Raw genomic sequence first — 11487 nt, forward strand, 5'->3', positions numbered from 1 at the left:
TTCTCTTCTTTTTCTTTTTTTATTTTTCTTCCCCCTCCCCTTTTTTTTTTGTTGTTGCTCCGGCCGTTAGGCCATCCCCCTGGATCCGCCTATATGCAGTCCACGGGGCAGTCCACCAACCCGGTCCACCAACTTTCGACAAAAAAAAGCCTCTCAGCAGCTCTCCAATGTGATTTTATTGCATTCTCAAAGGAATCGATGCGTTGTAGTGTAGTTTCTCCAGAGCAAATGCGAAAATCCCTATTATCGCTAGGCGACGGGTCCGGACGTAAGCACACATTAATTATGAAACTCAGAAAAAGGTGCACCGGCGCTGGCCGGGAGGAATTAATGGGGACGGCATATCTCGAAAGGCCTTTATTGAATGAATAGTGCAAATTAATGAAATTAATTTGTGATTTGTACTGATAAATTTCTGTACAGGTCCTCACAAAAAAAAACTGTTCAGAAAATGTAACTGATATTTTTTTCATTTTGTGTTTTATAGTGGCTTTACAGTCCGATCGACATATTCACAAATCATTGGTCACAGTGAGAAATAGTAGGAAAAAAAATACCATATAAAAACAACTGACAAGAAGATAGGCCTAATGATATAATAAATAATAATAATTACTCATTTCCTATAAAGCGCTTTTTCAAAGCTCATTTTCTAAGTAAAAAGGTATCCAACCACCACAGATTATTTTTTGGCCGGTTGAGAAGCTGGGGCCTGTTGCATGAAAGGGTCTTTTGGAGAACCGTTCTACGTAAGAACGAGATACAAAGAATGGTCCTTGGAAAGACACCTCCAGGGGCCTGTTGCATGAAAGGGTCTTTCGTAGAACCATTCTACGTAAGAACGAGATATCGCCCAACTGTTTCACAAAGCCTATTTGGGCGATACAAATTAAGAATGGTCCTTGGAAAGACACCTCTAGACATGTCCTACGTAAGCATGATCTTCTTTGCACACCGCCCGCCACCGTCGGCACTGACAGAAAATGCGTTTACGGCAAGTCACACTGACATATCACCTTTAAACATTATTGGGGGTCATTCGATTGCACTCTGATGCATTTTATCAGGAATGGCGCCAAGTTAATTTTTATATTGGGACTGTCATCAATTTCACGGCAAAACGGATGTAAATTTAACTTCTCCGGGGTTTATAGGCCCATATAATTTGTTTAAAAATATGTTTTCTTAATTTTTTTTTTCAATTTCTCCCTCTTTTCCCCACCCTTTTCCAGCTGTTTTTTTCTACCAAACTTGAAATATCGAAATGGGCGGCAATCTGTCTGACCCCTCATTGCTTTATCATTAGATAAACAACATGAAAACAAAATTTTCAAAATAAAATTATGTATGCAAGAACTATCCTCAACGCTGTCTATACATTGTTTACACAAAATATTAAGGGCAACGTTTCTCATACATTCCTTATAATCCACACTTTCAGTATTGACAATATTTGTAGTAATCAAATGAGCCCCCAAAAAATTAGGAGGCCAGACATGGCGCATTGAGCAAATTTTAAAAAAGATGCGAGAGAGCAAAGCGTGCAAGCATAAACTTGTAAACTGTTTTGATAAAAAAATATTATTTGATACAAACATATATTCATTCATTCATTCATTCATTCCTCTCCTCCTCCTTCTTATTCTTCCCCATAAGATCATGGATTACAAATATCAATAAAATGTCATTTTCTCAAAAAATAAAGATGATTGGTTTTTCTTACACCTTCCGCATAAAACAGACAATAATTTTACACTCGTTCATGAAAGAGTCATTTTAATGAACTGTTGAAATATATGGGACAGCCATAGGCGGATCCAGGGGGGCCCGAGGGGCCCGGCCCCCCCCCCCCCCAATTGGCGGAGCAAAAAAAAGAAGAAAAAAAGGAAAGAAAGAAAGAAAGAGAAAAAGAAGGGAAAAGAGAGGAGAAAAAAAGAAATGGAAACATTAGAGGAGGAAGACGAGGGAATAAGATAAGATAAGGGGAAGGCTTGGAAAATAATTTTAAAAAAATCTTTCATGCCGGGATATAAAATTTTCGCTCGCGCTTCGCGCTCGCATCGCCTTTTAGGTGATTTGCATATCTTGCCCAATATGGAGCTTAAAATATCAACTCTTGAAGTCAATATACAAAACATATTTCAGCTCGACTCATGCATCTTATTCATAAGCACAAAAATGCTTTAAATGTCCAGTTTTCAGGCCATAATATTAAGAGATTTCGCGCTCTCATGCTTAGGAAGAGAAATAGGAAGATAGTCATCATTTTCATGTGATGACATAATGTCCCGGTCCTATGCCAAAACTCAAAGTAATAGTAATAAAACTTATCAGCTCTTTGTAAATGTGATCCATATATATCCACCTCACAATTTACCAACAAAGTGCTTGAAAAACAGAGCTTAAATTGACCCTTTTCAGATCGGAATATCATATATTTTTAGCTCGCGCTTTGCGCTCACTTTATTGATTTTCATGATAAGAAAGGTATTTAAATTACCCTAATTCTACATGTTATAGATAGAAATCTGAAACACGCGTTTATTTAAATACGCAGCTTGTTCTCTATTTAAATCATTATCCAGTTTCAGATCACTATATAAAAAATTGTCTGCTCGCGCTTTGTGCTCGTATTATTAATGTAGGAAAATTTTCAATTACTCATCATTTTCATGATTTACAAATCATGAATAGAGTGTCCAAAAATTGCTTAGAATTTCCATTCTTGAGGTAGAAATTTCAAAATTTTCAGCTCGCGCTTCGCGCTCGCATTATTTGATAGTTGAAATATGTAACGTCTTCATGGCTAACAAGCTGCCATTAACAGATCTTTTTTTTTATCAGATGAAATGTATATTCAAAATTTCTGCTCGCGCTTTGCGCTCGCAGCAATTATTTAGTTGGATACACATCTCGTTTAGGATCATAAACAATAAACATTGCCCAAAATGTTTGAATTTAAAAAAAAAATACATAAAATAAACAAAAAGCTCGCACTTTTTAAATAAGGCTTATGATATTATATATATATATATATATATGACTACCCCTTCAAAGAAACAAGCAAAAATTAACTTCGAGCGGCCAATCGGGGAAAATGTGGCTGAAAAAAAAATTCTGGGCCCCACCTATTGGCGAAGGCTGGATCCGCCCCTGGACAGCTGCTCGTATAAGACTTCACAAATCAGAAACTTAAAATTCTAATAACTTTCTTAATCCTTGACTCAGGGGCGGATCCAGGATTTTCCAAAGGGGGGGGGCAAATTTTCAGTGACGAAAATTTTGACAAGCCCCCCCCCAAAAGGTTTTAAACGACAAATTAAAGGTCAAGTCCACCCAAGAAAAATGTTGATTTGAATAAATACAAAAAAATCAAACAATCATTATGCTGAAAATTTCATCAAAATCGGATGTAAAATAAGAAAGTTATGACATTTTAAAGATTCGCTTATTTTTCACAAAACAGTGATATGCACAACTCAGTGACATGCAAATGAGACAGCCGCTGATGTCCATCACTCACTATTTCTTTTGTTTTTTACTGTTTGAATTATACAATATTTCATTTGAAATTTGAATTTGAATATTTCATGTAATAAAATACAAAAGAAATAGTGAGTGAGTGATGTCATCAGTCTCCTCATTTGCATACCGACAAAGATGCTATGTGAATATAACTGTTTTGTGAAATTAAGCGAAACTTTAAAATGTCATAACTTTCTTATTTTACATCCGATTTTGATGAAATTTTCAGTGTTATGCTTGGTGGATTTTTCTCTTTTTATTCAAATCAACTTTTTGTAGGGGTGGACTTGTCCTTTAAGGATATTTCGTACCCGAAAAAAATTGACCAGCCCCCCAAAAAAAAGAAAAAAAAGGCCTTCAATTTCAAAAGAGGGGGCACACCTCGGTTTCAATGACAATTTTACATAACAAATTTTAATTTTTCTTCTCAAAAGGGGGGGGGGGGGCACGTGCCCCCTGTGCCCCCCCCCCCTGGATCCGCGCCAGTCCTTGATGGATTAAGAAACTTTCATTAACACCTTTTTCCTGGTAGGGCCTATTTTACAACAATTAAACGTAATTTTCCTCAAACCGTCACCAATATTTTTTTTAAATCATTTTCTTATTGGGTGGGGTTAGAACAAACTTTTCGTCAGAGTGAATACATGTCGGATCCAAACGTAAAAATATAAATACTAGATTTGATAAATCTAATATTCTAGTCTAACTCCTTCAGACTCTGTAATGAAAACCAAGAGGTCTGTGCCTGCCATGCCTGCAGACTTGTAATTGTGGGGGCGGTCGGATTATTTGCGATCGAACGATATTTGCTATCGCATATTTGAATGTGTGATTAGGAAGAAATGGCGACTGCACGGGAAAAACGTCCCGTTAAAGACAGCACGTTAGCCATTCTCTGATTGGTCGGTTAAGGACGTATATCCTGTGCATGTGACACTGATGGGCCACCGTTATTTGCAAGATAGTAATTGAAACGATCTTCACAGGTTCGCTATCACCGTATTCAGGTGGTTTTCCTAATTTTAATATCACACAACTGCAAATGAAAGATTCTCCAAGGAATTCTGAATTGGACAACAGGACGAATGGACGATTATCTAGCGAAGAAAAACAACTTTTTGACCCATACTGTGACGCGCGCGCTCACGCTCAATCAATGGTCAGACTATAGACTTCGGTACCAGTCGTAATAAAAGAACATATTTCATGCACGTCGCCGAAGATACAATTTTTTGTGTATCAGACTCGTGGCTCGTTGCACTAGAGCTAACCGATTTTGTTTTCTACGTTAGTGGATGATATTTACAATATAACAACAGTCTTCTTATTCGAGTGGTGTTTTTTTTTTTTGCATTAAGAAGTTTTTATTTGTCAACAACTTCAATTCATACATGTCATATACAAAATAAAATACATACATCAAATACAATATATCTTTACAAATCATGAATACATTGTAAACTCATATAATTAACACTTTACATTTTCTCTTTTTTCCTTTAGTGTTACAATAAAACCTAATAAAACTCAACGTACTCAATTTTTTTTCTAGTGTCAAAATATTCACAACATAACAGATTTTCCAAATACACAAAACCAATCATTAATACAACCTAGTCGAATTGAAGCCATTAACAAGGATTTTCCATACCCCCCTCCCCACACCTTGGCCTCATTCCTCAAATATTTCATATCCTATAACAACATCAGCCTCAGGCTCGAACCCCACCTACCACCCCCTCCCGACCCTTTGTTGTTTATATAAAGGAGTTTGAAAATAGCCAAGAAGCAAGAAAAATAAAAAATAAAGAAAAAAAAAACACGGAAGCAAAACAAAACAATACAAACCCCCTCCCAACCCCAGGCATGTGTCCCCCCTACCCCCTACCCTCTAGGCCTCTACCCCTCCCCATAACCCCCCCTCCCATGCCCTTCGTCCAGCGGCGTAACAGGGGTCGGTGGCCAGGGGGGGCAAGATCCAAAAATTTCCCGGTCATATCATGGTATGAACAGGCGTAATGGTGTAATGAGGCGACTATTTTGAGAAGGCCAGATATTGCGTATCGGGTAGAATTTATCTTTAAAAACAGTTGCGAGCGAGCGAAGCGAGCGAGCAAAAATTTTGACCTTTTTTATACAAAAATCAAATTTTGTGATAGATTTTGACATGATATCCAGAAAATAATATATTTCACTCTTTTCTCTTTAGATTCCTTTTTTGTGGTCTGTACGCCACTGTGAACAGGATTCTTTGTGGAAGTAGCATGAAGAGTAAAAAAAACCAGGGGAGCAGTATAGCACATGTGCTAAAAAGCTACTTTATATAAGTCTCGAGCGAGCGAAGCGAGCGAGAAAAAAAATCACCTTTTCATGAGAATCTAACTTTGAGCTATTTTTTTACATTATATTCTGTAATAAAATCATATCCTACACTTTTCCTTTGCTTTTCTTTCCTCTTTTTTTATTATTCTTGTTTGTAGAACTTTTGGGGGCCATGGCCCAACCCTTCCATACGCAGTGCTGTGCGGTTGGGGTCCGGGCGGAGCTCCCGGAACATCTTGATATCAAAGCCATTTAAACCTCGCAGATTGCCGCTATTTTAATCAAATCGCGGTCATATACAGAATATAGCTTTAACACAACACATTTATTCATTCCGGTTGCATAATGAACCAAATATTTTTAAGGGGCAAAACATAGCAATGTGGTAAAATTTGAAAAAAAAGTCGCCAGCATGCAAAGCGAGCTGGAAAAAAAATTGCCAATTGAATTTAAATTCTAATTATGTGATAGCTTTTTCCATTATATATAGCAAATAACGCATTTCATTGTTTCCATTCATTTCATTATACGTTGTCTCCTACAATTTCTTTTATTTTCTCTTGGGTGTGGAACCAAGATCCCCCCGCGCCTGTATGCCAGTGATTGATTGTGATTGAAGGGGGGGGGGGGCGTTATAGAGCCATTTGAAGGTTATAAATGGAGAGCCCCTACAGCGTGGGGTCTGGGGCAAAGCCCCGGTAGCTTATTTGCATAAAATTTAGCAAGCTTATAGCACAATGTTGTATGCAGTCCATCTTTTTTCCCGCTCTTTAATTTCAATCATCGGCAGCCCGGTCGTGTTATTATTTTTTTCCTTGTCCCTTTTCTTTTCCAATTTAGCTTTTGACTAACCCTCTCTACCTTCGTTTCCCACTATTGGTTGCCATTTTGTCATCTTTTAATTCATTTCCCACCTTGCTATTGCATTACATAGGCCTATTTCGGAATGATTTGTTCTTTCTCAAATGTTCTTCTTTCGTACATTTTCCCGCTTTCCTTCCTTTTCCATTAAAAAAAATGTTTTTTCTTCGTTTTCTTTTCCCTTTCCTTTTCCTCCTTTCCTTTTCCCCTTTCCTTCCCCTTTCCCTTTCTTTCTCCCTCCTTTTTTTCTTTTTCCCGTTTTTCTTTTATTTTCCCGGTGAAATCTGCCAGGGGGGGCAACTTGCCCCCCCTGCCCCCCCCGCCTGTTACGCCACTGCCTTCGTCGTCACAACCTTCCCGTTCTACTCGTGTGGGGGTGGAAAGAACGTTTTCCTTCCTTCTCTGAATGGTAAGAATGAAAAGAATATATGTATATATGTACATATATATATTAATGAAAAATACTCTCATATACCTATAAGCATTCATTGAAAAAAAATACTTTATTCATTATCGTTATTATACACACATGTTATTTATTTCATTTATTCTTATTTTATTTTTCACTTATTTATCATTTATTTATTTTATATTTTTAATTTATTTATTTTCATTTTGTTTTTGTTTTTTGCACATCTAGCTCTCCCTTCCCAACATTCCTATTTTCTTAAGTGAAGAGGGTATTTTCTCTATTTAATGCCAATTTTCTTTCTTCAAATTCATCTTCTATTTCTGAATTGTTTTCTCTACCACTGAAAACCAAATACTTCACAAGAATTATAAAGTGATTAACCAATTTTTTTTTCCCTTGATCTGCTTATTTTATCCCCCAAAATATGTCTTCCCAAGTAAGATTGGTGAAAGAAACAAAGTCAAAAATATTCTCGCAGTCTCTCCATATTAATTTTGCTTTTTCGCATTGAAAAAATAAATGACGATAAGTCTCTTTTTCTTTTTTACAGTAGCTACACAGATTAGAATCAACTTTCCCAAATAAATGCAAATGCTGATTTGTATAAATGATTCCGTGTATTAATTTAAATTGGAACTCTCTATATAAGTCGGCTGTTTAATGTACATTGCCTTGGTCTTTTAAAAATATTTTATCTGAAAGACGGTATATATTATAGTTACACTTTAGTCTTGTGAATACTCCAGGTGTTATTGCTTTCTGGTAAAGAAATGTTGTATACATTTTTTTGATGCAATATCATTTATTGCTACAACATTTTACCTAATAAAAAAACTATGTCAGGATCATCAGGAATTGTGTCTCTATCTGTTCTCATATTTCTCTTCCAGCTGACCGGAAGTGTACCATAGATCTTGCCAATCAATTCAATGTCATTGGATTGTAATCCTCGTCGTTGAAAGTATCCATGAGATCTTAAATTTCCGTCATTATCCATTATGTGGTTCAATCTATATATTTTTTTGTCAAAAAGCTTTCTGTCAAATACACACTTTCCGTTAATTCGTATGAATTTATTATTAAACATTATTTCATTTCATATGTAAGGTTCATATTTCTGCTGGAAATTCCTCGTTTCTATCCACACTTCCAGAAGATCTGTATAGAACTTTGGTCATGTTAAATTCAAAAGGTCAAGTAAATAGTCACAAGAAAAAATGAAACTTCCGCCTACATGTTGTGTAGCGTGATTAAAAATATAACTTCCATTTCATTTCGTTAGTTTCCATAAGTTTTTTGACCCACATAACTCTCTGTGCTTTTATTAACAGTTCAAAATTCATCATTTTCAGACCTCCCAAATGGTAATCCAGATACATCGTATTTCTTTTAATTTTATTTCTTCCACCCCACAGGAACTCAAAAGTTATCTTTTCTAAATCCTCATAAACCCATTTTGGAACTGGCATGAGGGATGCTGTGTATATGAATTTTGAATATATAAATAACTTTAGTAACTATATTTTACCCATCAACGTCAAATCCCTCTGTTTCCACCAACCTAAAAGTTTTTTTGTTTTACTTGATATTTCTTTGTAATTCAAATTTTCTTTTACTTCATTGTTCGAAGAAAAAAACACCCCTAATATCTTAACAAAATCCACTCTCTGGCCGAAAGGTATTTCATTAGATTTTCCTTGTAAAGCCCCAATCAAAAGAACTTTTGTTTTATCCTTATTAACACCAAATCCTGAAATATTTCCAAATTCTCTAATAAACCTAATTTCACTTTTCTAATTGAATCTTCATCTTGAACAAAACGGGTCATATCATCTGCATACATGATTTGTTTTATTTCCTCCTTTCCAAACAAAATACCTTTAACCTCCCTATTGTATCTTATATTATGTGTCAGTATTTTTAAACATAAAATAAAATATTACGTCGTATATTATTCTGATTGCTTCTCCAATAGTTCCCCCGTTCATAAAACATATTTGATCTACTGAACTAATGTCTTCTAAAACATCTTTTAATCTTGTTGCCAAGACTTAAGACAGAATTTTATAATCAATATTTAATAATGATATTGGCCTGTAATTCTGAAGTAAATGAGGGTCCTTCCCATCTTTGGCAATCAGAATGACCACAGCTTGTTTTTGTGATGCAGTTAGTTCTCCTGTTTTAAAAGCCTCGTTAAAGGCCCCTAGTAATATATCTTTTATTTCTGTCCAGAATGTAGTAAAAAAAAACTCTACGGTCAGTCCGTCATTCCCTGGTGATTTATTTTGTTTCATTCCTTTAAGGACTGTAAAACATTCTCCTTCATAAACTTTCCCTTCACAATTTGTTTTGCTTTCATATGACAATGACGGTAAGTTAAAAAAAAAATCTATATCAGATACACTATCTTCTAAAACCTTGATGGTAATTCGCGATATTGATAAAATATGAGAATCTAATAAATAACACACCTATATAAAAAGTACCGCATATCAAATAGAGATCGAAATGCATGGAGAAGATAAACCCAGCTAGCACAAAAACATTATAAGAATATTATAACATTAATATATTATATATTATAGGTAAATGCTATGAAAACATTTTAAAATGTCAAAATGTATGGTTATATCTATGTATGGTTATAGGGAAACTTTCTTTTATATAACGTTTAGCAATAATAGTTTTAAAATGTTATTTTTTTATTTATTTTTTTTGCTTTTTGGGAAACGTTATAACGATGTTTCAAAAACACTATTTTCTTTTAACATAAACAATTTTTTGTCAAAACATTATTCAAATATTAAGCGTATGATTAAAATGTTTTATTAATGTTATAAAAACGTTATTACAAAACATTATTTGGAAAACATAAATGAGACCTTTTTGAAATGTTATTAAAACATGTGCTATGGGAAATTGGACCGTTTTATAGTGATATAGACTTAAATATGCTACTTATAAGGTAAACATATAGTGCATAAACTGAAGATTATATTATAATATATGACTCCTAACTATGAAAATGGCAACACGGCTGTCTCTAAATGTCTATATGTCATGAAAATGGCAACACTGCTGACAAAATGATAAGTGCATTAATTTATCAATTGCTGGAACTTATTTTCATCAAATGGAGACGCATCATTTACACATGGATGAAAAATTATAGAAGCAATTATGATTTCAAGTAATAAGAAAACGAAAAGTGGGGATGTGACATCATATCCGCGGCCCACATAATAAATAGGCCTATTTATGACGAAGTGTATATCACTATATTGCTAAATTTTAAAATTCAATAACTTCATTATTTGTTATCCGATTCTGATGAAAAAGCATTTTGCTCTAGGCTGTGAATTTTACTCTACTTATTTAGATATATCTTCAGTCGGGAGCGTCCTTTCATGTTATATTGACTATTATAACTGCCATGCAAATTGAAACGCGGTTATGATACTAATGAACTAGTATCTTCAACTGTAATTATTATATAGGCAGTCTCTTCACGGTAATTCTATACTTTGCAAACCCAAAGTCATTACAATGAGTATTTCTAGTATCAAAAGAGGGATTACTTTTAGCAGAAAACCAATTAGCACTTCAAGGACTATAGTACATTCAGCTTTATATCCTGCTTTGGGGTAGGAATTAACAATAGATAATCCTGCATGGTTGAAAGCCATCAATTGACTACTTAAAGGACAAGTCCACTTCGAAAAATAGTGTATAAAGCATTTAGAGACAGCTGTGTTGCCATTTTCATGACATATAGTTTATATGGAGACAGCCGTGTTGCCATTTTCTTGACATATAGTGTATATGACAATTAGAGACAGCCGTGTTGCCATTTTCTTGACATATAGTGTATATGACAATTAGAGACAGCCGTGTTGCCATGTTCTTGACATATAGTTTATATGACAATTAGAGACAGCCGTGTTGCCATTTTCATGACATATAGTTTATATGACAATTAGAGACAGCCGTGTTGCCATTTTCTTTACATATAGTTTATATGACAATTAGAGACAGCCGTGTTGCCATTTTCATGACATATAGTGTATATAACAATTAGAGACAGCCGTGTTGCCATTTTCTTGACATATAGTTTATATGACAATTAGAGACAGCCGTGTTGCCATTTTCTTGACATATAGTGTATATGACAATTAGAGACAGCCGTGTTGCCATTTTCTTGACATATAGTGTATATGACAATTAGAGACAGCCGTGTTGCCATTTTCTTGTCATATAGTTTATATGACAATTAGAGACAGCCGTGTTGCCATTTTCATGACATATAGTTTATATGACAATTAGAGACAGCCGTGTTGCCATTTTCATGACATATAGTTTATATG

Source organism: Lytechinus pictus, unplaced genomic scaffold, assembly GCF_037042905.1.
Source record: "Lytechinus pictus isolate F3 Inbred unplaced genomic scaffold, Lp3.0 scaffold_19, whole genome shotgun sequence".
NCBI classification, from domain to species: Eukaryota; Metazoa; Echinodermata; class Echinoidea; order Temnopleuroida; family Toxopneustidae; genus Lytechinus; species Lytechinus pictus.